This window comes from Mustela erminea, chromosome 14 (genome assembly GCF_009829155.1).
Source record: "Mustela erminea isolate mMusErm1 chromosome 14, mMusErm1.Pri, whole genome shotgun sequence".
NCBI lineage: Eukaryota > Metazoa > Chordata > Mammalia > Carnivora > Mustelidae > Mustela > Mustela erminea.
The window spans coordinates 22,782,198-22,809,009 of record NC_045627.1 but is presented as its reverse complement, the minus strand read 5'-3'; the positions used below and the strand labels follow the sequence as shown (position 1 = coordinate 22,809,009).

The 26,812-nt window shown below is 37.1% G+C and overlaps 1 protein-coding gene across 1 annotated transcript in view; it reads left to right on the top strand.

The window, feature by feature from the left end:
• Positions 1 to 26,812, top strand: part of PCDH15 (protocadherin related 15) — a 1,723,534-nt gene that overhangs the window by 640,234 nt on the left and 1,056,488 nt on the right. The window lies entirely within an intron of this gene.

Here is a 26,812-nt window from a genome sequence, read left to right as displayed (position 1 = left end):
GCTGCTTAAATATCAAGACTCATGTCTACACTAAAATCTCTCTTTAGGTTCAGGAAATAAAAAATTATATGTAAGAAAAAAGTATATGAGAGTATATTTGAAATTTAGAATTAGGAAACAAACATAAAAGTAAAAGGGTATAAAATTTGGACAAGCTTCTACATGAATTTGGAAAACCTAAAACTCTAAAAACTCTAAAAAAAAAAAATGGAAAGACTTTTTAGATACAAATTTTTATCTCCTCTAAGTAATGGGTAGAAGCCATTTATTGTATCTTAGAGAGGTAGAAGGGAGAATCACTTATAACATGAATCTCCACACCAGTTTTAAATTACACATAGACATATCAAATGAGGGGCACAGCAAAAGAGGAAATATCACAGATGCATTCATGAGAATAGTTAGGCTTCAGTGACAGGCAGTGAATTTCAAGTCTCTTTTATTGTTATTACTGATGATATGATAGTCATCATTAAGTAGACTTGGGGCTACTTACTCAAAAAGTAATTCACCATTGAATTGGCAAAGTTCAGATGAAGTCTTAAATTTGTTTGCCAGTTTTCAATTACCCCTTGTTTGGAGAATACTTCTGTATATTCCATTCTGGTAAAACTGCATACTTTACTATGAGGTAGTGGGTTTAAGCCACCTGGATTTAAGCTGAGATTCTTACTCACGTATGTTGTTTCCAAAGTAAAAACTTCACAATGACCAACCCATATTTGTTAGTGAAGATTTGTGGGAAAAACGTGGTTTCTTTTTGAAGAAAGATTCGAGTGAATCTCATTGAGAAGACCAAGACCGATGCTAATTTGTATAAAGATTTTTTCAGTAATGCAAAAGTCATACATCCTTATTTTAGGTGTCTGTTAATATCTGAATGTTCCCATCACCTAATACTTTCATGCACCAAGAAATATTTACTTTATAGTACTTTCCATTGTTGTGTCAGTCTGAAGTAATGAATGACTTTTAAAAAATGGAGGAAAAAATTAGATAGAGGGCAGAGAAAACGAAAAAGAGATTCCCTGCTTAGGTTATCCAACTCAAGAATGGGAGGGGTATGGAAATTTGCTAATCCTGAATTAGATGAGATCCAGTATTTGGATCTTATGGCTTTTAGCATATGTAATGAACAAACCAGAAACTTACAAGTATGAAAAAAGAGAAAAGTTTTGAGTTAAACAATGGAGAAGATCACCCTCACATGTGGGAGAATTTTAAATAGCACTTTATCCCCCAAAGGCATAGGTATATAATAGCCCATGCAAGTTTATACTGAGAGAATTGGTCCTGAAATCTTCCACAAAAACTTAGAAATAAAAACTTATCACTGAATACACGCCTCAGCTCACCAATAAAATCTGTCAAGGACAGAAAGACCCAGTCACTTTCAAAAGAGAACCTTCCCTGTTTCTGTGATAACCTATAGGAACCCTGAATTTAAATCAACCAAAAATTTGGGAAACCACCTCTCCTTTTAAATTCTTCCTCATATCAGGTTCTGGTGCCCCTTGTCCTTTGGAGGCAGACTTGGACACATGGATTATTCAAGTGACCGAGTATAGTTTGAGCTCTCAGAAACTATCTTACTTGAGCTTCATTCTCTATATGAACTTGAGCTAACAGTGCAAGGTGCAGGGACAGTAACTGTGGCACAGTCAACAAGTGAGTTCAGTTTCAGATTATGCTGTACTGAATTTGCATGTGGTTTGTTTAACTAAATGTTCATTGAGATGTTAGGCACAAGGAGTCCCTTAATGGAGTCCCCTAGGAATGAGATGTCCTTGCCATTCTGTTCTTAGTAGAAATGTTTCTGTGTTTGTTCAGACTTCAGCTGTGTTCTTTGCAGAAGGAGTTCTTACAGTTTCAGGAATGGAGACTCTTCTCTGTATCTCATCTTCATAGTTTCCGACAAGGAAATTATTTGCTAAGTCCTCTAAATTGGTATATTTGATGTCTGTGACCCATAGAAAATATTTCCTACCATCCATATGCAAGTTCTTGATTATATCTTACATATCTCCTAGCCAAATGCATGCTGTGTACTTCTTTGTTAGACAAATGCAGTAATCTCGATTCATACTTGAACAAGAACTCCACCTTTGCTGTAGTTACCTGTACACCGAAATGGTATTGGAAAGAGAAAGTTCATATAGGCAAAACTGTTTAGCTATTGCTTCAGTGCAATTTTGGGGGGAAGATAAATATTTTTAGCTAAACAAAAATGAATGAAAAAATGGGTAGTCTCCAGTTATTTAATATACACAAATTCTAGCATCTTGAAGAGTGATTAAGAGTGTTTCAAGATGGGATAGAAATACTGATAATGCAGTTGATTTCAGCTTAAGGAAGGCATTTTCCTGCTGGTTTCTAAACAGTTCATCCTTGAAATATATTTACAAAAAGTATTCATATGACATATTTTATGTGTAAAATCTTCTATCATGTTACCCGTTATGTAGACTGTAGTAGATCATAATTTCATACAGGCCTATCTCTCAAAATGAAACTCAAACCACCTGCAACCTTGTCCACTACCAATATCCCAGTGAAGTTGCTTTTTCTTGAGAGTCCTCTGCTTCACACATGAAGAATTCTCATTTTATGTGTAATCCATGAGTTAATTAGTGAGTGTGTGGTTCCTCCCAAACAAGAAGACTTGAAAGCTTCACGTAAGATCCCTATCCATGAAGCCCTCTTCTTTCTCATGGACACCTTTATTCCATACCATTTGAGAAGCTTAAGGTACTGTGAAAATATATGATTTTCTTACACATCACTAATATCTAAAACAGAGTTTGGATCCACAAAACGTTGTTGACAGAATGAAGGAAATGAAAATGTGAAATGGCAATGGAGAAACATAATAATTAAGTTTTAAAATTATATGAGAAAGATATGAATTGGGTGACATATTGAGTCGAAAATGTTATCAAATTCTGCATTATTAAAAGTCCAGGAGTCAGTTCTTCTGCACTTCTAATTTATGCTTTTCTAGCATCTGCTTGATTATTTCTGGTGATAAGTACCTTAGAACTCCACAAAACAGACAGTTCTATTGTAGCGCATGAATGTTAAAATTTTTCTTAAAGGTAGCTTAAATTTACTGCATAATAGCTAATTTTCTCTGGAGAGCGACACAAAAGTAAGTCTTGGTTCTTCTGACAATGTTGCAGATATTTAGAAACACCTGCCATAAGTTTTCACATTATTCTCTCTACCAACTTAAGAATATCTAATACTTCTATCGTCACTTATATTAACAAATCAAAAGGCCAAAGGACTACATGGTTTTCCATGTGATTAGTCTCAGAGAGCATAAACAGTAATTTGCTGGTATTTATACATCTAGGTAGTAAAAGAGTTAAGATTACAACCTAGGTTTTATCCTTCAAGAGTAGTTTTAATTGAAAAAAAGAAATGACCACAGTACCTTAACTATTCTTAAAGAATCAGACACTTGAAGGCATTGGTTGAAATCTCCATACTATGGGAGTTACAGCTTCCATGAGTCTTCTGACTTTTATTTCATGGGAACAAGATGGCTATTGCAGCTCCTACCAATAAATCTACATTTCAGAGAAGTAGGAAGGACAAATGTTCTTGCCTATGCAAAGAAAACACAGGCTCAATCTAGAATCTCCAAAAAGACCTTCCACTTGCTTATCCATTGCCTGAAGAGTAGAGTCATAGAGTGAGTTATTGGTCAGTCAACCAGCCGTATATGCTGAGGTATCTACAAATCTTAGATGTGAACCCTTTTTACAACAATCTTCTGTCTGTTTATGCAAGTTTATTCCTTGCATATTGTTATTTCCAGAATGATAAGCATTCACATAATGCTATATTAACAAGAATGATAATAATTAATTGAACACTGGAGCATGTGGTTTGATTGTTTCATATGATTTGACGATCATGCCTGTGACATGTGGCTTGTCTCAATATCTTGCTTTGGCTAGTGATATGGGATAAGAGTGCCATGTGCCACATCCAAGGTAACCATCATAAGGTTCCATCTTTGTTTTCCTCTGCCACAACAATGGCACATCCCAAGCTGTTCTTTCAGCTTAATCTCTGAGTGAAGACAGCAGATATACAAGAACAGCAGTCAATGTGGTTGAGCATCGTGGATGACAAGTCTTTGTTGTCATGTCAGACATTCAAGGGATTTTAGGTATCCCAGCAAAATCTGGGAAAAGCTGACTAATTTGTGAATAGCTGAATAGGTGCTACATATACATTTTTTTGAGTGTGATATTCAACACAAATCAATAAAGTAAGCCAAATTTTTGTCATTTCTCAAAGAGGAACTGAGGCTCAGAGAGACTGAAGACATTTCCTAAGGTCCCACAGTGGATAACTAAGAGCAGCATTCAAATTTCTAAAATGAGACCCACTGCTCCAGATTTGTTTTCACTACTAAGAAGCTCCATGGAAAATGAGTAACTTGGGTCTTATTTTATGTATTCTTAAGGAAATCTCAGATCGAATTGCTAGTTTTTGGCACACGATCATCTCAGATGGTGACAAAATAAAACTTTCCTCAACTGATCTTCTCAACATAAATATTCTCAAGCTATGACATCATAGTTAAGTAATTAAAGCAATAACTTTTAAAATTAGATAGCATCAATCAGTTCAACCACATGGATTTTCTAAAAGATATTATTACCAATTTTGAATTTCTGCTCCAAAAAACTACTTCTTTAAGTCTATTTTATAGTCCAGAAAGTATACAGATAAAAACTTAGTAGAAAGCTAATATTATATTCACCCTTATGTCAATTCAACAAGAAGAAATTTTACACACAGTACACTTTCATTTTTTTTTTAAAGATTTTATTTTTAGTTTAAGAGAAAGATAGAAAGAGAGAGTGAACACAAGCAGGGAGAGTGGCAGAGGGAGCAAAGAGCCGGACATGGGACTCAATCCCAGGACCCTGGTATCATGACCTGAGCCAAAGGCAGACACTTAACCAACTGAACCACCCAGACACTGCAACCGAGTATACGTTCTATGAGAAGTATATACAAAAACATATATTTTTTATGGTAAATGCTTACACTGTTGAATACTCCAAATGTGCTTTTGAAAGGGCCTATCCCTGGGGAAGGAATTCAAATATGGACATGTTTTTATGTAAATCAAATGTTATACTCAGTATTTTGGAAGACATCTTAGATAATTGGAATGCTCCAGAGTTTCTGAATGTACTCTTAGCTGTGATTAGCGGGAGACAAATGATGCAAATTTTTCAGGAGCTGATACCATTCACATGCTACTTCATAAGTTATATTTTCACCACCTGACTTAGGGCTGCTGTGAACAGCGTGGGACTCTCTCCCCTCAAGTTTCTCTATTAGTTTCTGGTCGTTGAATATCAAACATTACAAAAGATGAGAGTACACTTTCCCTGTTTCCCATGATTTGCTATTCTCCCACCCAAATTTTACCCCAGAGTGATGTGATTATAGAGTTGTATGATTGAGACAGTGGATGTATGGATGATGAAATGCAGAGAATAATTATAGGCAGGATTCATTAGACAAAATTAAGGCAGGGTTTATAATAAATGTCACTCCTTGCACGTGTTTGACTTTCTAGACTATTTATATGTATCTTTAACTGTGGTAGCTAATCCTCCAAATGTTTAATTAGATAAAGGACTTTCTAGTGATGGTAACAACTAAGACCATTCAATAATAAACAGATGAAACTTCTGTAGATTAAAGCTTGTCAAAGATGGAATGAGTTCTGTCATCAATGCCTACTCAGTTGGCCTGCTTTCATATCTAGGTACACATACTACTATGTTCCTTCTCTCTCTCTTTCTCTCTCTCTCTCTTTCTCTCTCTCTCTCTCTCTCTCTCACACACACACACACACACACAAACACACACACACACACACACACACACATACTCACCACAGTGCCAAACCAAAACGAAGCTCACCAAAGCAAACTTTCAGGTGTACAACATAACTCAACTCATCACATCATTGGGAAATACATATTTTTAACTACTGTAGCATTTCAGGTATAATACTGAAACATATCAGAATGAAACCCTTACAAATAGTGGAGTTCCATTTCAAAGGTCGCTTAATGCTTAGAAAGTTAAGAGCTCAATGTATTCAAATAATGAAAGGAAATAGTGTGCAGACAAGTGGGCTAGGATGCTGGATAGAATTAGATTTTGAACTTTAAGCACATGCAGGTGACAGCTCTCCCATTCCTGTGTTCTGGTATTAGGAAGCCCTGTAATAGCCTTACTGTCTTGGAACTCTTTCCAATTGTCTTTCCAATTTCCAACTCTTTCCAATTGTCTTTTATGATAATGAGCAGTTTTCTGCATCTCTAAACTTGTTGAATTTGTGAGTTGCAACAGTTATTTTTTATTAATAGTATTAGAAAACTCACATTTTAGAAAGGTATAAATTGTATGAGACTTAATTTTATTTTTCAAAATAACATATTAATGTAATATATTAAAATTAAAGTAATGTAAAATATCCACAATGAGCAAAGTATCAGAAGATCGGATCATATCACTTATTTGCACTTCTGTGTTGGGCTCTGGTCTTGACATGGCATTGTTTTTGTTTATCATTTTTGTTTGTTTATGTTTGAAAATTTATTGGATTTTTTACTTGTTTATTTTTTCTCAGCTTTATTGAGATATATACTTTACATATAACACTGTAAGTTTTAAGGGTACAATGTAACAACAGTTCACATCATTGGCAAATACATGTTTTTTAACTAATATAACATTTCTGTTGTAATATTGAAACATTTGAGGGTTAAAACCTTAAAATTTTATTAGGCAATGATACAGTATTCAGGTTAGACAAAAGAGGAAATCAAAGATTCTGGACAATAATGAAGAGAGATTAACATTATTAAGACTTTAGGTTAATATATCATCTATTCTTTTCACATCCTGTACTAGTAGAATTAATAATAATCTAAAAAACATAGTTTGCTACAGTTAAAATGCAATGGATGACTAATAGAGGAAAATCTGGCAGAATTTGGTGAAAGGTTAAAAATGTGTTTTAGTTAAATTCTTTTCATTGTTTTTATGTCTCCCACCTGCCATGCTCTTTCTATCCTTAATTTGTGTATTTGAATTATGCTCTTACATGGTGTAAATCCATTTTGTAGTTTATTGGCTTGTAGATATTCTTCCTTCGAGACACTTGCCCTAATCTTTTTACCTCACTTGCTAAACCTACTGAACCCTCCGTTGGGATTTGGCTGCTGGGTCCAGTCTTGCTGGATCTTCTCTCTAGCCATTGTTCTTAGAGTTTCCTTTTCCTCGACTTCAAAACCCACCAGTTTCCATCACTCTCATCCGTGATCACTTACATTTCTTTTTAATTCCTCGGGATATAATGGATTGGGTTGTTTTTGTGCTGTGACCCTCCATTTTTCCCACCGGGAAACAGAGTCAGAGCACTGAGTAACTGAGGTGTGATTTTAAGAAGCCAGGGCTCAGGTCACAGGAGGTCCTGGCTGAGGTCTGATGGCGACTGTCCCCACAGTGAGAAATACCACAGCCACTCTTGTATTTGATTCCCAGTGCCATGTTTTCTCTGAGTCCTCATGTCCATTATTTTAATTCCATGTCTTTCCTCTAATCCCTTAGTAAACTTATGGCAGTATGCTGGAAATATGAGTCAGGATCTGTGATAAACTCAGCATCTCACTCTGGGTCATCTCAACTGCATCAGTCAGCACAGTGGCCCATTAAGAGACCCTGCTGAGCTCCCTTCCACTCTCAGCCCTAGCATTCTCAGGCTGTGCAACACTGGCTCAGTGAAGTCAGCCTCTCTGGGTCTTATCTTCCTCCATCTGCAAAATGAGAATATAGATCATAGCTATTGCAGAGTTTTGTAACAAAGATTTTAAAGTTGGCACATGAAAACTCCAGTACTTCTGTCTCTTTTGGCATTTTTTCCACTAGTGTCATTTTCTTCCAAGTCCTGGTATTATCTTTTGAACCCACATATCCAGCCATGTCTCAACTTTTTTATTTATATCCACCTGTCTCCTTCTTTAATAAGTATCATTTTAGTATTTCTGACCATTGTTACAGAAATTCGTTCTAATTGATACAAGGTCAGCTGTAACTTAGCTTCATTAGAGAACATTTCTCTTTCTCCCAAAGCAACCATGGGGAGAAAATGAGGTCCTTCTAGAAAATTTCAGCTTGGGCCGCCTGCGTGGCTCAGTCCTTAAGGTTTTGCCTTTGGCTCAGGTCATGATCCCTGGGTGCAGGGATTGAGTCCCCTTCCTGCCTGCTTCACCCTCTTCCACTCCCCCACCTTGTGTTCCCTTTCTCCCTGTGTATCTCTCTATCAAATAAAAAAATAAAATCTTTAAAAAAAAAAGAAAAAAAAAAGAAAATCTCACCTTATTTGGGGAACTGTACCTCTATCCTAAAAGATCTGCCTCAGAGCAGAGCTTCCAGAAAAAGCTGGGAGACTGAAAAATAAAGACTTGGTACCTGAGTGCTAAATAGATGCTTTACCTCATCCTTCCCTGATTCATCCCTATTTTATTCATTCATTCATTCATTCATTCATTCACTCATTTTCATACACGCCTCTTCACAGTCACCTGTTCTGCCACCTGGCTCATCTGATCCATCTGTAGTAATGACAGGTTATCCTCTCTAACAAAAGTTATTTAGAAAAATGGAGGAATAGTGAGCTAACATTCTTATTATGATTAGGCATTCTGATAAGGGTAAATATATGGTACACAGGAAGCAATTAGAATGCATCTGAACCCTGAGAGTTGGATTCCTGAAGGTAACATCTAGTTCAGTATTATCAAAGGTGGCTAATTTCAGTGATGACACTAAGAAAAATTTCACTTTTTTCCTAACCAAGCAGGCCATTAAGCAGAGACCTTAGACACCCAAATATGAGGAAAACAAAGGATATTGTTAATGCTGCCCTCTCCTGACCTTCAGATCTCTAGCAAGAAGGGAATCGAGGCCCTTGTTCAGGAAGGTGCAGGGCCCCCCAACTCTATTGATGAGGAAAGCAGGTCAGAAATTTTTGATAGCCCCTGGTTCTCTGAGCCCTCCTGGATCTGCTCTTCTAGACAGAGAAGGGAATTTGTCAGAGAATCCCACCGACCCAGCAGGCCCTCAGAAAGAGGGCCCTGGGTCCTTCACTTTATGGGACTCACTTGAGGTTGACCTGATGTTCATGGAGAATGCCCAGCTCTCACAGGTGTGATATGGGTATGTAATTTCTCAGGGATTCCCAAATATTATGTTGCTATGAATCCCCCAATTTTTTAAAAAAATTGTTGTTAATATATAATGTATTATTTGCCCCAGGGATGCAGGTCTGTAAATCCAAAGGCTTACACATTTTACAGCACTCAACATAGCACATACCCTCCTTAATGTCCATAACCTGACCACCCACTCACTACCCGCCCCACTCCCCAGCAACCCTCACTTTGTTTTGTGAGACTCAGAGTCTCTTATGGTTTGTCTCCCTCCTGATCCCATTTTGTTTCATTATTTCCTTCCCTATCCCCCACAACTTCCCAACCTACCTCTCGAATTCCTCATATCAGAGAGATCATATGATAATTGTCTTTCTCTGATTGACTTATTTCGCTCAGCTTCTACTTCTATCCACATTGTTGCAATTGGCAATATTTTATTTTTGATGGCTACATAGTATTCTCTGGTATATATATGCACCACATCTTCTTTATCCATTCATCTGTTGATGGACATCTACGTTCTTTCTTTCCATCGTTTGGCTATTGTGGACATTGCTGCTATAAACATTTGGGTGCACGTGCCTCTTCAGATCACTACATTTGTATCTTTAGGGTAAATACCCAGTAGTGTGATTGCTGGGTCATAGGATGGCTCTATTTTCAACTTTTTGAGGAACCTCCATACTGTTTTCCAGAGTGGCTGCAACAGCTTGCATTCCCACCAACAGTGTAGGAGGGTTCCCCTTTCTCTGCATCTGCACCAACATCTGTTGTTTCCTGACTTGTTAATTTTAGCCATTCTGACTGCTGTGAGGTGGTATGTCATTGTGGCTTTGATTTGTATTTCCCTGATGCCCTGTGATGTGGAGCACTTTTTCGTGTGTCTGTTGGCCATCTGGATGTCTTCTCTGCAGAAATATCTGTTCATGTCTTCTGCCTATTTCTTGAATTGATTGGATTATTTGTTTTTTGGGTGTTGAGTTTGATAAGTTCTTTATAGATTTTGGATACTAGCCTTTTATCTGATATGTCATTTGCAAATATCTTCTCCCATTCTGTCAGTTGTCTTTTGGTTTTGTTGACTGTTTCCTTTGCTGTGCAAAAGCTTTTGATCTTGATGAAGTCCCAATAGTTCATTTTGTCCTTGCTTCCCTTGCCTTTTGCGATGTTTCTAGGAAAAAGTTGCTGCAGCTGAGGTTGAAGAGGTTGCTGCCTGTGTTCTCAAGGCTTTTGATGGATTCCTGTCTCACATTGAGGTTTTTCATCCATTTTGAGTCTGTTTGTGTATGTGGTGTAAGGAAATGGTTTAGTTTCATTCTTCTGCATGTGGCTGTCCAATTTTCCTTCTAGCATTTGCTGAAGATACTGTCTTTTTTCCATTAGATTTCCTTTCCTGTTTTGTCAAAGACTAGTTGACCATAGAGTTGAGGGTGTATTTCTTAGCTCTCTATTCTGTTCCATGGATCTGTGTATCTGTTTTTGTGCCAGTACCATACTGTCTTGATGTTTACAGCTTTGCAATAGAGCATGAAGTACGGAATTGTGAGGCCACCAATTTTGGACTTTTCTTTTTTCAACATTTCTCTGGCTATTCGGGGTCTTTTCTGGTTCCATATGAATTTTAGGATTATTTGTTCCATTTCTTTGGAAAAAAAAAAAAAAGAAAATGATGGTACTTTGATAGGGATTGCATTAAATGTGTAGATTGCTTTAGGTAGCATAGACATTTTCACAATATTTGTTCTTCCAATCCATGAACATGGAATGTTTTTTCATTTCTTTCTGTCTACCTCAACTTCATTCATGAGTACCTGATAGTTTTCTGAGTACAGACACTTTGCATCTTTGCTTAGGTTTATTCCTAGGTATCTTACAATTTTGTGTGCAATTGTAAATGGGATTGACTCCTTAATTTCTCTCTCTTCTGTCTTGCTGTTAGTGTATAGAAATGCAACTGATTTCTGTGCATTGATTTTATATCATGACACTTTATGAATTCCTGTATCAGTTTTAGCAGTTTTGGAGTGGAGTCTTGTGGGTTTTCCACATAAAATATCATATCATCTATGAAGAGTGACAGTTTGACTTCTTTGCCAATTCAGATACCTTTTATTTCTTTTTGTTGTCTTATTGCCCAGGCTAGGGCGGCTAGTACTATGTTGAATAGCATTGGTAATAGTGCACATCTCTGCAGTATTCCTGACCTTCGGGGAAAAGTGCTCAGTTTTTCCTCATTGAGAGTGATATTCGCTGTGGGTTTTTCATAGATGGCTTTGTTGATATTGAGGCATGTACCCTCTATGCCTATATTGTGAAGAGTTTTAATCAAGAAAAGATGATGTACTTTGTCAAATGTCTTTTCAGCATCTATTAAGAGTATCATATGGTTCTTGTTCTTTCTTTTATTAATTAATTTTATTACATTGATTGATTTGCAGATGTTGAACCAACCTTGTAGCCCCGGAATAAATTGGTCGTGGTGAATAATCCTTTTAATCTACTGATGACCCTATTGGCTAGAATTTAGGTGAGAATTTTTGCACCCATATTCATCAAGGATATTGATCTGTAATTCTCCTTTTTGATGGGGTGTTAGTCTGGTTTGGGGATCAAGGTAATGCTGGCCTCATAAAATGAGTTTGAAGTTTTCCTTCCATTTCTGATTTTTGGAACAGTTTCAGGAGAATAGGAATTAATTCTTCTTTAAATATTTGGTAAAATTCCCCTGGGAAACCGTCTGGCCCTGGGCTCTTGTTTGTTGGGAGATTTTTGATGACTGTTTCAATCTCTTTACTGGTTATGGGTCTGTTCGGGTTTTCTATTTCTTCCTGGTTCAGTTTTGATAGTTTCTATGTCTCTAGGAATGAATCCATTTCTTCCAGATTGTCAAATTTGCTGGCGTTTAGTTGCTCATAATATGTTCTTATAATTGTATATATTTCTTTGATGTTGGTTGTGATATCTTGTCTTTCATTCATGATTTTATTGATTTGGGTCCTTTCTGTTTTCTTTGGATAAATCCGGCCAGATGTTTATCAATCTTATTAATTCTTTCAAAGAAACAGCCCTATTTTCATTGATTTATTCTACTGTTCTTTTGCTTTCTGTTTCATTGATTTCTGTTGTGATCTTTATGATTCCTCTTCTCCTGCTGGGTTTAGGCTTTCTTTGTTGTTCTTTCTCCAGCTCCTTTAGGTGTAGGGTCCGGTTGTGTATTTGAGACCTTTCTTGTTTCTTGAGAAAGGCTTGTATGGCTATACATTTTCCTCTCAGGACTGCCTTTGTTGTGTCCCAAAGATTTTGAGCAGTTGTGTTTTCATTTTCATTTGTTTCCATGGATTTTTTTCAATTCTTCTTTAATTTCCTGGTTGACCCATTTATTCTTTAGTAGGATGCTCTTTAGCCTCCATGTATTTGAGTTCTTTCCAACTTTCCTCTTATGATTGAGTTCTAGCTTCAGAGGATTGTGGTCTGAAAATATGCAGGGAATGATCCCAGTATTTTGATACCAGTTGAGACCTGACATGTGAGGAGGATGTGATCTATTCTGGAGAATGATCCATGTGCACTAGAGAAGAATGTGTATTCTGTTGCTTTGGGATGGAATGTTCTGAATATATCTGTGATGTCCTTCTGGTCCAGTGTGTCATTTAAAGCTTTTATTGCCTTGTTGATTTTTGCTTGGATGATCTGTCCATTTCAGTGAGGGGGTATTAAAGTCCCTACTATTACTGTATTATTGTTGATGTGTTTCTTTGATTTTGTTATTAATTGGTTTATATAGTCAGCTGCTGCCATGTTAGGGGCATAGATATTTGAAATTGTTAGATCTTCATGTTGGACAAATCCTTTGAGTATGGTATAGTGTCCTTCCTCATCTCTTATTATAGTCTTTGTCTTAGGATCTAGTTCATTTGGTAAAAGGATGGCTAGCCCAGCTTTCTTTTGATGTCTTTTAGCATGGTAAATTGTTTTCCACTCACTTACTTTAAATATGGAGATGTCTTTGGGTCTAAAATGAGTTTCGTGTAGACAGCATATTAATGTGTCTTTTTTTTTTAAATTTTTAAATTTTTTTTATCCATTCTGATAGCCCGTGTCTTTTGATTAGGGCATTTAGCCCATTTACCCTCAGGGTAACTTTTGAAAGATATAAATTTAGTGCCATTGTATTGCCTGTAAGGTAACTGTTATGTATATTGTCTCTGTTCCTTTCTGGTCTGTTACTTTTAGGCTTTCTCCTTGCTCAGAGGACCCTTTTTGATATTTCCTGTAGGGATGGCTTGGTGTTTGCAAGTTCCTTTAATTTGTGTTTATCCTGGAAGCTTTTTATCTCTCCTTCTAATTTCAGTGACAGCCTATCTGGATATAGTATCCATGTCTGCATATTTTTCTCGTTTAGTGTTCTGAATATATCATACCAGTCCTTCTGGCCTGCCAGTTCTCTGTGGATAGGTCTGCTGTCAATCTAATATTTCTACCATAGTATGTTACAGACTTCTTGTCCCAATCTGCTTTCAGGATTTTCTCTTTGTTACTAAGACTTATAAGTTTTACTATTAGACAATGGGGTGTGGACCTATTTTTATTGATTTTGAGGGTGGTTCTCTGTGCCTCTTGGATTTTGGTGCTTGCTCCCTTTGCCCTATTAGGGAGATTCTCTACTGTAATTTGCTGCAATACATCTACTACCCCTCTCTCTCTTTCTTCTTCTTCTAGGATCCCAATTATTCTAATATGGTATCACTTATCTCTTGAATTTTCCCCTTGTGGTCCAGTAGTTGTTTGTCTTTCTTCTGCTCAGCTTCTTTATTCTCTGTCATTTGGTCTTCTATATCACTAATTCTCTCTTCTGCCTCATTTATCCTGGCTGTAAGAGCCTCCATTTTTTATTGCACCTCATTAATAGCTTTTTGATTTCAACTTGGTTAGATTTTAGTTCTTTTATTGTTCCAGAAAGGGATTTTATTTCTCTGGAAAGAGATTCTTTAATAACTCCCATGCATTTTTGAGCCCAGCTAGCACTTTGATAACTGTTGTTCTGAACTTGAGTTCTGACATACTACCAATGTCCATATTGATTAGGTCCCTAGCCTTTGGTACTGTGTCCTGTTCTTGTTATTTGTGGTGAGTTTTTCTGCCTTGTCTTTTTATCCAGATAAGAATATATGAATGAGAGAATAAAATACTAAAAGAGTGGCAAAGACTCCAGAAAAATATGTGCTAAGCAAATCAGAAAAGACTCAAAATTGGGGGGAGAAGGAAGGGGGAGGAATTTTTTTAAATTAAAAAAATAGATATAAATATCTATAGATAGATAAATAGATAGATATTAGAATGGTGAATAAAACAGAGCCACTTACTTGATTCTGGGTGTATTCTGGTCTCTTAGAGGAAGCTCCCAAAATTTTAAAGAAAGGAAAACATATATATATATATATATACAAAAACAAGGGTAAACATGATGAAGGGATGAAATATGACTGTAAAGATTAAAATTAAAAAAAAATTCTAAGAAAGGAATTAACAAGGTAAGTTGCTGGGAAAAAGAAAAAAATGGAGAAGAGACTGTGATGAGGCTGGAGACTAGAACAAAGCCACATGCTAGATTTAGGGTACATTTTGATCTATTAGAAGAAATTGTATCCCAAAATTTTAAAGAAAAAATACCTATATGTATTCAAAAAATAAGGTTAAATAAATGAAGGGATAAAATATGACTATAATGATGAAAATTTAAAAATATTTTTAAAAAGGCATTATTAAGATAAAATAGTTTTTAAAAAAACAAAAACATTAAATGTGGGGCACCTGGGTGACTCAGTGGGTTAAAACCTCTGTCTTAGGCTCAGGTCATTATCCCAGGGTCCTGGGATCGAGCCCCACATCTCTGCTCCCTGGGGAGCCTGCTTCCTCCTCTCTCTCTGCCTGCCTCTCTGTCTACTTGTGATCTCTGTCAAATAAATAAAGTATTAAAAAAAAATTAAAAGAGGAAAAAGAGTTAAAAAGTAGAATAGGAAAACATTTTTAAAAAATTGACTTTGCAAGAGTGAAGCATCATGGGGAAAAAGCCATAAATTCTATGTGTTGCTTTCCCTTTTCTGTGGAGTCCCGTAATTCTTGTTGATCCATGAACTTGGTCTTGGCTGGATGTTCTTGCTGATTTTCTGAGGGAGGGGTCTTTAGTAGTGATTCTCAAATGCCTTTGCCAGATGCAGAGTTACAGTGCCCTTGTCAGGGGCCAGGCTAAGTAATCTGCTCAGGTTTACTTTTGAGAGCTTTTGTTCCCTGAACGCTTTCTGTAGGGATCTGGAGGATGGGAATGAAGATGGCAGCCTCCCAATCTCTGCCTGGAGGAGCGGAACTTGGGCCCCACCCCTCAATACGCCCTCGGAAAAAAGCGGTCAATCAGTCCCATCTCCCTCCTGTCTGGCCGCACTCCCTGCTCATCAGGCCTGTGGCCAAGCATTTCTGTCTCTGGTGCACAGCTCCACTTGGAGTCCCTAAACCCAGCAGATTCCTGCCATGCACTCCCGCACCACTCCTCCCAGAGGAGGAACGGGAGTCTGCCTGAATCTGCCACTTGCGGGGTCCCTGCTTGAAAAGCGGTGGGCTGACTGTGCCGCTGATGATGGTTTAAGGTAATCCCGAGCTGAGAGCTCACTGCTCAGTCCTTCTTTTTAGTCGGCTTCCCCACACTGATACCTGGGAGCTCTGCCACCCTCAGATACCCCAGGTATTTCTATGACCCTGAGGGACCTGAGACCACACTCTCCCCAGAGCAGACTTCTAAAAGTTATGATTTTATGCTCCGCTGCTCTGCCACTTGCCAATTTTTTATAGTGCAAAAACCAGTTGTGCCTTAATCATACTACTGTATAATCATAAATAGGTACCATTTGATTTATTACTTTTTTTTTTTTTAACAGTAATACACTTAAGGAACAGTTTGGGGACCAGAGTATATTTCTTATTTTCTTGGAAGCACCACCTCCACAAAAGCAAATCTTCCCAGAGGACCTTAACACTAATCATAGCAACAACCCAAACAGTGGGGAGGTGTCCTATGAGGCCTGAGGAGGGCGGAGACCAATACAGCCATTAGTATCCACACAGGCAGAAGATTTGGAATGAAATCAGAGGTCAGTGTCTGAAGTCTTCTTCACATGACAATGCATCCTGGGGTGATTGTCACCCGTGAATATGCTGAAAAGTATGGAGGGAAACTTAGCGAGTGTGGAACAAGGGCTGCTTTTTCATTCGTTGTCTTCTCCCTGTACTTTGGAGAATAAAAGCAAAGGAGGAAGGAGAACGTATCACTCTCGACTGGGTGGAAATCAGAGGTTTCTAGAGTCACTCTTTTGGAAACCTACCTGGGATATATTTGGAACTTATTTAACATGACATACGGTAGTTATTCTAAGCAACATGTCTTTCTGGTTTGGTAATTATGTCCTGGTTTCAAGAAGAAACAATATGCATTTGCATGATAATTGATTAGCTAGTGATGGATCACTGTAGACCCATGGGGAGGAGTCATCTCTTTTCTCTGTGACTTTTACCATGAAGGGGTAATGCAGATGGACATTGTCCCTGCAGAATCAGAACATGAAATGTCACATAGTCCTACATGTAGCTGATGGGTTTGTGGCCTGCATATGGCCATAATACTCCTATTTAGTGAATAGTTGCTATTTTCCAAGTAACATGGAAAACTGAGGGGCTAACAACTATTAAGACATGCCCTCTCCACCCTAGGACCTGGAAATCTTATAGGGGAGTAGACATGCGTGCCCAGCCAGCTGTATGAGCCAAAGTCTATACCGCTTCAGAAACAGAGCATCTGTGAACCAAAAAGTGGGAAAAATGTCATTTGGGTTGTTCCTATGTATGTGACAGAAGGGACATGTTCTGTCCCCAAAGAAGTTATCTAAGGACATAATATTCTATGCAAAGCTGCTGATTGGTGCCTGCTATCTGGTATACGAGGACAGAGCACACCTTTATAAACTAATGACCTTAGCTTTTGAATTTCCACAAGTACTGTGCTTTCTCTAACTCTGCTCCCGCTCCTCCAGGTTATCTCCCAAGCAAACTGGCAAGGGGGTGGTGAAGGCTGTCTCTGAGCTGCAGTTATAAGGACCTAGCACTGGATGAGTCATCTCACATACATCAGCTCTTACAACTCTCAACACAAAGCCAGTAGTCATAATTCTGAAATTAAACAAAGAAAAAAGCAAAATAAAACTTGATGTCTTTGATTTCTGTTTTCTGTATGTATGTATGCATTTATGTTGTCGTGCATTTATTTACTTTATAATTGGACCTTGGTAACATGACTAGTGGTTTTGGATGGAGGTATACTTTCACTGTTGCCATTGAAATTAAAAGCAGAGAGGAAATGGAAATGACCTCATCAATTTCTGTCCCTTCTACACAGGGGTGTGTTTTAAAGACCATATCCGGAGAGCAGACCCCTGGGTTCTCCACTGTTAATAATGCTGGTGCCGATTTCCATATGGATTTCCTGTCACTGTTTAAATACAACGTGGGCATCGGATTCTCTTGGTGACCTGGGGAATTCCCGAGCCACTTGGTTTTGATTTCTGTCAGCTGCTGCATGAGGACCATTGGATTTAGTTGTTTGGTAGTTTGGTGTGGACAGAATGCTGAGTCTGACCTTCAAGTAAAAGGAGGGGTTTGCCTCTTACTCTTTTGTCCTATTTAGTGATTACTTTCTGTGTAAGCCTCTGGACTGTGCCTTGTCACAGGGGAGGCTGAACAGGATTGACCAAATTAGCTTCATCTGAGTATATTTAGAAAGTAAATCTGTTAATCTGCATTAAAGTGGCTTAGTATGTTCAAAATGAAATGTCCAGAGGGAACAAAGTGTATATTCATGATGAACATGCAACATATTGACAGAACACCTTCGCATGAGCCAGAAACTTTCATCCCTGTTCCTTCCCACAGAGAAGTGTGCCCCGTCATGTCTTGGAAGAGACAAGGGCATTCAACTTTCTAAGGATAAGGGCAGTACTCTCATTCATAACCTAGTTTCCTTGAAAAGCCTTGCCTTCTCAGGCTCCCTATAACGGTCCTAGGACCTGGCATTTCTTATGTTTGCATGTAATCAGACATTCTCTGAGCCATGCCTAAACTTTAGAAATGATCCAGAACTCAACAAATTAACTCGTTGCAGCAGAAATGAATGATGATGTGGAGGCATTTATAAATGCATGGTTTTATTTCTTTGACATCATTTTGGACCCTGCATTCGCTGTGTTCATCACATCATTTCTCACTGAAATCCCTTGGGAATTCTGGGATTTAATGCATTTTGGTGAAAGGAATACACACTGTTTGTGTTTAGGATGATACTGAAACAATTGAAGGGATTAAAGCCTGTGTTCAACTTCTGATGGTAACTTTTGTTGAGTCCTTGCTTAAGGCAAAGGAAAAAGAAATGCTTTGGGTATTGTCCTTTTCTTCAGTGTGTGCACATCTGTGTGGTGGGGCATTGTTTCACTGAGGAAGGAACCCGGCTTCCAGGCCAGATACTGCCTCTGCCACTTCTTCACATGCTGTAGGACCTCAAATCACTTGCTTTTCTCATAGGAGTTTACAGGATGATAGCAGTATCTGTTTCATAGCGGGACCAAAACCAAATTGCAGGGCCCCAACCAAAGTAGGTAATACAAAATGCCTCCTCTGTGCTGACTGTTCCTTAAGAAAAAGCTGATTTTTAAAAATAATTATGTTTCTCCCATATTTTGTCCAAATACTAACGGATCCTCTTGCATTGTCTCTACACTATGTCTTGTCCTTCTCATAGCCACAGCGCCCAAAACGGCACATGGAAATTGATCATGGCTTGGAACGTGGGGGTTGCCTGGAGTGGTGTGATGAGATTGGAAGATTGCTGGAACATCATTCAGTTTTTGTTTGCTTGTTTGTTTGAGTGGTAGTTTTTTTCTTATTTTAAGCCACCTAAGAATTGTGGTCTACTTTGATGGGAATTCAAGACAGAGAAACAGCTTCTTTATGTTCTTACCCACTCTGCTGTTACATAGCTATATCATTGTAAATGTAGTGTAATGGAAGCTATAATTGGGATAATGAAACTATTTGCCACGCTGTTATGTAGATTTTGTTTCAACATAAGTTTTTTTTTTCCCTTTAATCACCATATCCTTAAGATTAAACCAGTTTAATTTAGAAGTGAAAATATTTAAAATAGACATTAAAATAAATTAATGCTACAATCAAAGATAGAGTTGTATTTAATTATCCCCTTCCTTCTAGATGTGTCATCAACACTACAACCTTATGACATTGGGCAGAAATCAGTTATTTCAGTTTCTTCCCTCCTTAAGATTTAAAATTAAAATATATAATTATAGGAAAATAACATTAAATATACTTCCATTGCAAGTCATCTAGTAAGTTTACAAGGTTCAAGTTAAAATGAAGAAGGAAAAAATTCCTCAAAGGGCAAAGGTTTCTAGTTTGGCTTTCCTTTTATCTTTAATTTCAGAGCATAAAATCACTTCTTTGGCATAAATCAAATTCAATAAAAATGATAAACTGAGGGCATCGATTTCTTGTTGAAAGAAATAGAACATCATCATAATTAAAAGTGGGCAAACATATGTGATTATTATTGATGCCATAACAGTGATACCATTTGATTGGGCAGAGTACCCTGGGAACAAATGTCAATGAGACAACTTGGCTCGGCAGCCTGCTGCTTTATGGGCATTGTGGGCAGGACACAGTTCTTCATTACCGTCCTGATAAACAAACCAGATCATTTAAATAACCCCCAAGCACTGCCTTCCAAGGAAGACGTTCAGAATGTCATGTTTATGCAAATATGACTTTGCATAGAACCTGTTCTTTCATTTATATTTTTATGTTTCACATTTCATTTTTGGTTTTGCAGTAACTGTACCCTCTTTAAGCCTCTACAGAGAAATACTCTAGAGAGGAAACAAAGTGACCATTATGTTCTTACAGTTATTTTCTTTGGGAGTCTTACAGATTTTCCTGAACCAGGGAATAGAAACTTTTCATAGAGATCATTCCTAATGCTGTACAACCATTCAGTTAAATACTTGGAAGATTGTTAACATTTGACATCTTACATGCAGAAGGGCCCCATCTTCAATTGTTTACTGAAGTAGCCACTTCCCACTCAAGATACACTGTAGGGTTCATTCCACGGTCATGGTCATGATCCTCCTGCTTGCAAACACCCACTCCCCTTTCTCTGTACTACCCATCAACACCTTTAGGAAGGATACTTCCCTCGCCTGCTGCATTGGAGTAAGGGAAGGGCAATGAAAGCAAAGTGTAATTTGAAAGACAAGAGATACAAGCTATTATTTGTCGAGTGAGGCAGATTCTGTATAAGTGTGTCCTAAAGATAACCTTCCTAATACACAGTAAAAGGAACCTGCTCCCCCTCATCCCCCCGACCCGGAGAGGTGAGGCATCTCAGCCAAGTGTATGAAGCCCAGAGTATAGCATAAGAGTGTGCATCTGTCATTGTTTTTAAATTTTTCAATTTATTTATTTTCAGAAAAACAGTATTCATTATTTTTTCACCACACCAGTGCTCCATGCAATCCGTGCCCTCTAAAATACCCACCACCTGGTACCCCAACCTCCCACACCCCCGCCACTTCAATCCCCTCAGATTGTTTTTCAGAGTCCATAGCCTCTCATGATTCACCTCCCTTTCCAACTTACCCCAACTCCCTTCTCCTCTCTAACACCCCTTGTCCTCCATGATATTTGTTATGCTCCACAAATAAGTGAAACCATATGATAATTGACTCTCTCTGCTTGACTTATTTCACTCAGCATAATCTCTTCCAGTCCCATCCATGTTGCTACAAAAGTTGGGTATTCATCCTTTCTGATGGAGGCATAATACTCCATAGTGTATATGAACCACATCTTCCTTATCCATTCGTCTGTTGAAGGGCATCTTGGTTCTTTCCATAGTTTGGCGACCGTGGCCATTGCTGCTATAAACATTGGGGTACAGATGGCCCTTCTTTTCACTACATCTGTATCTTTGGGGTAAATACCCAGGAGTGCAATTGCAGGGTCATAGGGAAGTTCTATTTTTAATTTCTTGAGGAATCTCCAAAGAGGCTGCACCAACTTGCATTCCCACCAACAGTGTAAGTAAGAGGGTTCCCCTTTCTCCTCATCCTCTCCAACACATGTTGTTTCCTGTTTTGTTAATTTTGGCCATTCTAACTGGTGTAAGGTGATATCTCAATGTGGTTTTAATTTGAATCTCCCTGAGGGCTAATGATGATGAACATTTTTTCATGTGTCTGATAGCCATTTGTATGTCTTGATTGGAGAAGTGTCTGTTCATATCGTCTGCCCATTTTTTGATATGTTTGCCTGTTTCATGTGTGTTGAGTTTGAGGAGTTCATTTTAGATCCTGGCTATCAACCTTTTGTCTGTACTTCCATTTGCAAATATCTTCTCCCATTCCGTGGGTTGCCTCTTTGTTTTTTTGACTGTTTCTTTTGCTGTGCAGAAGCTTTTGATTTTGATGAAGTCCCAAAAGTTTATTTTCGCTTTTGTTTCCTTTGCCTTTGGAGACATATCTTGAAAGAAGTTGCTGTGGCTGATATCGAAGAGATTACTGCCTATGTTCTCCTCTAGGATTCTGATGGATTCCTGTCTCACGTTGAGGTCTTTTATCCATTTTGAGCTTATCTTTGTGTACGGTGTAAGAGAATGGTCGAGTTTCATTCTTCTACATATAGCTGTCCAGTTTTCCCAGCACCATTTATTGAAGAGACTGTCTTTTTTCCACTGTATATATTTTCCTGTTTTGTTGAAGATTAATTGACCATAGAGTTGAGGGTCCATATCTGGGCTCTCTACTCTGTTCCACTGGTCTATGTGTCTGTTTTTATGCCAGTACCATGCTGTCTTGGTGATCACAGCTTTGTAATAAAGCTTGAAATCAGGTAACGCGATGCCCCCAGCTTTATTTTTGTTTTTCAACACTTCCTTAGTGATTCGGGGTCTCTTCTGATTCCATACAAATTTTTTTTAAATTTTTTATTTTTTATAAACATAAGATTCCATACAAATTTTAGGATTATTTGCTCCAGCTCTTTTTAAATTTTAAACTCCTGGTGTGCCTGGGTGGCTCAGTGGGTAAGCATCTGCCTTCAGTTCAAGTCTTGATCCCATTGTCCTGGGATCAACTCCCGCAATAGGATCCTTACTCAGTGGGGAGTCTGTTTTTCCCTCTGCTGCTCCCCCTCCTGCTTGTGGTCTTTTTCTCAAATAAATAAAATCTTAAAAAAAAAAAAATTAAGTCCCAAGCGTCTTCCCTCCCACGCCTCCACTTATGGAAATAATTAGCTCATGATCGGATGCCTTATTAATCATATTGTGTTTCCAGAGCAGGTTACAACCATTTTAGGGAATACATAATTCTGCTTCCCTAGGATGGCATTTGGGATTTTACTAGGAAATTTTGCATCTCCTGGTTTGAGGTGTCCTTGGATCAGCTCCATCAGATACCACGATGAACCCTGATCTAGTTTGTTTTTCTCACCCTGCGTGATGCTGCATGAAAACAAGTTTGAAGCTTATTGATTAAGCCCAGCAACTCAATATCAAGATATAAAATATAATCCATTTTGGGGATATAAATGAGAGGGGATTTTTTTTTTGTCTGTTTCAGTTATGTTAAGCTGTTTTTGGTGAATTTTTGACTGGGGTTTACCAGCTTTTTGCAGAACATGTAGTATGATTATCAAAAAAATTTTGTCTGTCTTTATCAGTATGGATATCTGGGTGAATTTTATTATCAAATATTTATCTTAAAGATCTTCAAACACATAATTATAAAACTATAACTGAGATGAAATTCAGCTTTATTCTTTCTTAGTAATTTTTTTTCCTAAAAATAAACATATTTTATATAATTTATTTTTAGGACTTCTTGATAATACATACATTAGGTATGAAAGAAAGGGCTATAATATTTTACTCTTTTTTAAATCAATTTATTAGAAGAACTGTATATGTGACAAACATTATCACATCATTTTTGGTGTGATTTTTCAGCAGAGGTGATGATTATGATACTCATATGAGAACTTCGTAAGATCTTAGCTGCTGGCTAAATTACAATAAGTAAATGTTGAAAAAATATCACATTTGAATGGAAAGAAATCTCTAAGATTATGTGCTCACAAAATAGAGTGTGTGTGTGTGTTTGTGTGTGTGCATTGCTAAAATGTGAGGTAATAATATTATAATCCACATTCTTGAATAAATGAGATTATTGACATGCATATTATCATTAGGCAATAAAATTATCTCTTATAAACACTGAACTCTACGTCTGAAAGCAGTTATAGAGAAATTTCATAGCAGTTTGATACTGATGGGTGAGGCTCTTCACTGCAAAATTTACCAAATAAACAATTCAAAAAAAGCTTCAACCCTGACACACTTGTTGCCTTGTTCTGTGTTAACATCTACTTGATGGTCATAATCATGAGGCCTTGAGCACAAAAGATATCTTAGTGGATATCAAAATCTGTGCTGGGTCTTTTACTAATTAATCCCAGAAGCAATCAGATCATTACATGAAGGCTGATATCGTCCTAATTTTCTCCTGACAAGCTCAACGGAGGACTTTTGAGGAGCTTAGTGTGGTTATTCTGAAGACAGAATATTCTGTGGTAGAACTTTCCTGCACTAGGACTGACCTGAACCACTTCTATTTAAGCTGTACCCCGATTTAGTACACAGCAGTGATCCAGGACTTACTTGTAATGTATTGTTGCCTTTTTATCCATTTCCATATGCACCCTGCTTGTCAAAGCAGACAGAGATATATTTTGGATATATTTTTAACATGTTTGTGTTAAAAAAACTACTACTAATAATAAAATGACAGCATGTCGAAGGCAGTCCTGAAAAAGTCTGCAGAATGGGAAGTGCCTATGCCTAGATATTTTTCTGTGAAAAGTCATGAAACAAAATTAGTTTATTTCTTTTGACATTCAAGCAAATTTGATTATTTTTACTAATTTATATAGTATCTTAACTTAAAGCAAGCAAGCATTATGATAGACTTTGGAGGCATTAAACAAAGATTATTCAAGACCGTGCTCAAATCTTCCTGTCATCCACTCGATTCAGTATCTCAAGCTGCTGCCATCCCACTCGCAACCCTCCTTCCCTAACTGACCATTTGTCACTCTCACCACCTACGAAAACAAAGTCTGCTTCTTTCATGGTTATTGCATATAGCTTTATTATAATTGCCAGAGTACAAGATTTAAAAAAAATTGTTTACTGGTATATCCCAGATGTCTAGAAAAATGCTAATTACATAGCTACAGAATGACCAATAAATATGTATTAAATGAACACATAAAATGTTTATGCAGTTAATAGCAATGGCCCAGCAACTCTTGAGAACCTCTGAAATTTGTCTGTTTCCAATGAGAATTCGTATTTGGCAATATGGCACTTTTTGAATAAATAGTTATCCAAGTTTTTGGATAAATAGTTATCCAAGTTTTTGGATAAATAGTTATATATACAAATATATAGTCAATTATTTTCAATTATGAACTAAAAGGAAAACAATTCCAGGTATGGGTTTATAAACTTATAAATCTGTATTTCTCATTTTTGTGCAGCTGAAGAACAAAGATAGAGCGACTGAATCATAGATAAACATTTATTTTTGTATCTTTCTGATGAATACAAAATTGGAAAATATTAAAGCAAAAATTAAAGATTTTTAAAGCTTCTTAAGAAGAACAGTTTTAGCATCAGATCTTTCCATCGTCTTTGCACATTGGGACATAACTTGGATTCACTTTATATTCATTTGATTTCCACAAATAAATATTCTAAGTTCAACAAGTGAATTATTTATAGGTCCTTCATACAGTTGAATTTATTTTCATGTGATATCTTTTAAAGTGACGGTAGTTCCTTTTAAGATGAATCCTAGCTCGAGCTCTGGTACCAAGATGTTACATGACCTTTAACAGTACACTGCCTTCCAGAGCACCATTTTATACCTCCCCTAAAATGTGGGGATCAGTCTCCATGCCCTCTGAGGTTCTTTCTTCTGTGATTATATGCCTGTGTATCTTAACACTTTTCTGATTATGTGTCTTTTTATTTTACTATACACGATTGGATTGAGTTTTTATATTAAAACACCTAGTATTAGCAAAAATATCTGGATCCACTTTTAATTTACCATTTCTACATTTAGAAAAAGTGAACATATTATATTAGTTTTAGAATTTGACATATCTTATAGTTTGTGCTATCTATTAAATATACAACACATCCTATGATGTACTGTACTACACACAACATATCTTTTATGTATGATATGTTATATATATAAATATGACTTTATAAAGTTTAAGATAAAAAATATTTGTCATGTTTTCCTTGGGAACTATACTTTACTTTCAAAAGGGAATTGGGGCGCCTGGGTGGCTCAGTGGGTTAAGCCTCTGCCTTCGGCTCAGGTCATGATTTCAAGGTCCTGGGATTGAGCCCTCCATCGGGCTCTCTGCTCAGCAGGGAGCCTGCTTCACTCTCTGTCTCTGCCTGCCTCTCTGCCTACTTGTGATCTCTCTCTCTGTCAAATAAATAAATAACATCTTAAAAAAAAAAAAAAAAGAAATTACTCTCATTATCAGGAGCCTGCCTTGTTCTACCAAAATGGTATTATACTTTCGTCATCTCATTTACAGAGAAAAGTTAGGTTGCTTAAAAAAACAAACAGACAAAAATCCCAAAACAAAACAAAGAAACCTGATGAATTTAAGGAGCATATTTTGTTAATATTAGTTTAGGTGATAGCTTAGTTATCTTGCCCAAATATGAAGTTAGATACCTTGTCCTGAAGCCAGCACAATAAACTTTCTATTTTTTGATATGCGAAATACAATGCTAAACAAATTATTGATATTTCAATTATTTTGCCCCAAACTTTATTTCGTCTTTTCCAAAAAGCCAAAGCATTACAATGTGAAATATACTTGTATTTGTGAATAAATGAACGTACTGAATGTGTATAAGAAGAAGGATTTTTAATGCCAATTATTTTATTCCTCAGGTATAACTACTGTATATGTTAGTGTACACATTTGCGTATATTTAAATGTCCAGGTTGGCTAAAACTTCTTGTTTACTGAAACTAACCACAACATTTTTTATGCTTTATTTCCATATTTCTTGTGAAACTGGAAGAATTAGCTTTCAAATGATCCGATAGTATCTGGACCTAAAAACCACTGAAAGTATTGTTAATACACATTTAATGAGAAGTAACAATTTTTAATGATACAGTCACACCTTATGTTGATTTCTGTATATGAGAATATATAGGGAGAATTATAAAAATTTCTGTTTGTGAGAATATATAGGGAGAATTATAAAAATTATATCAGTCCTGGAAGTTATGAGGAAATATTTGATAGGTAACAAGTAGTTTTGCCTTAATTGC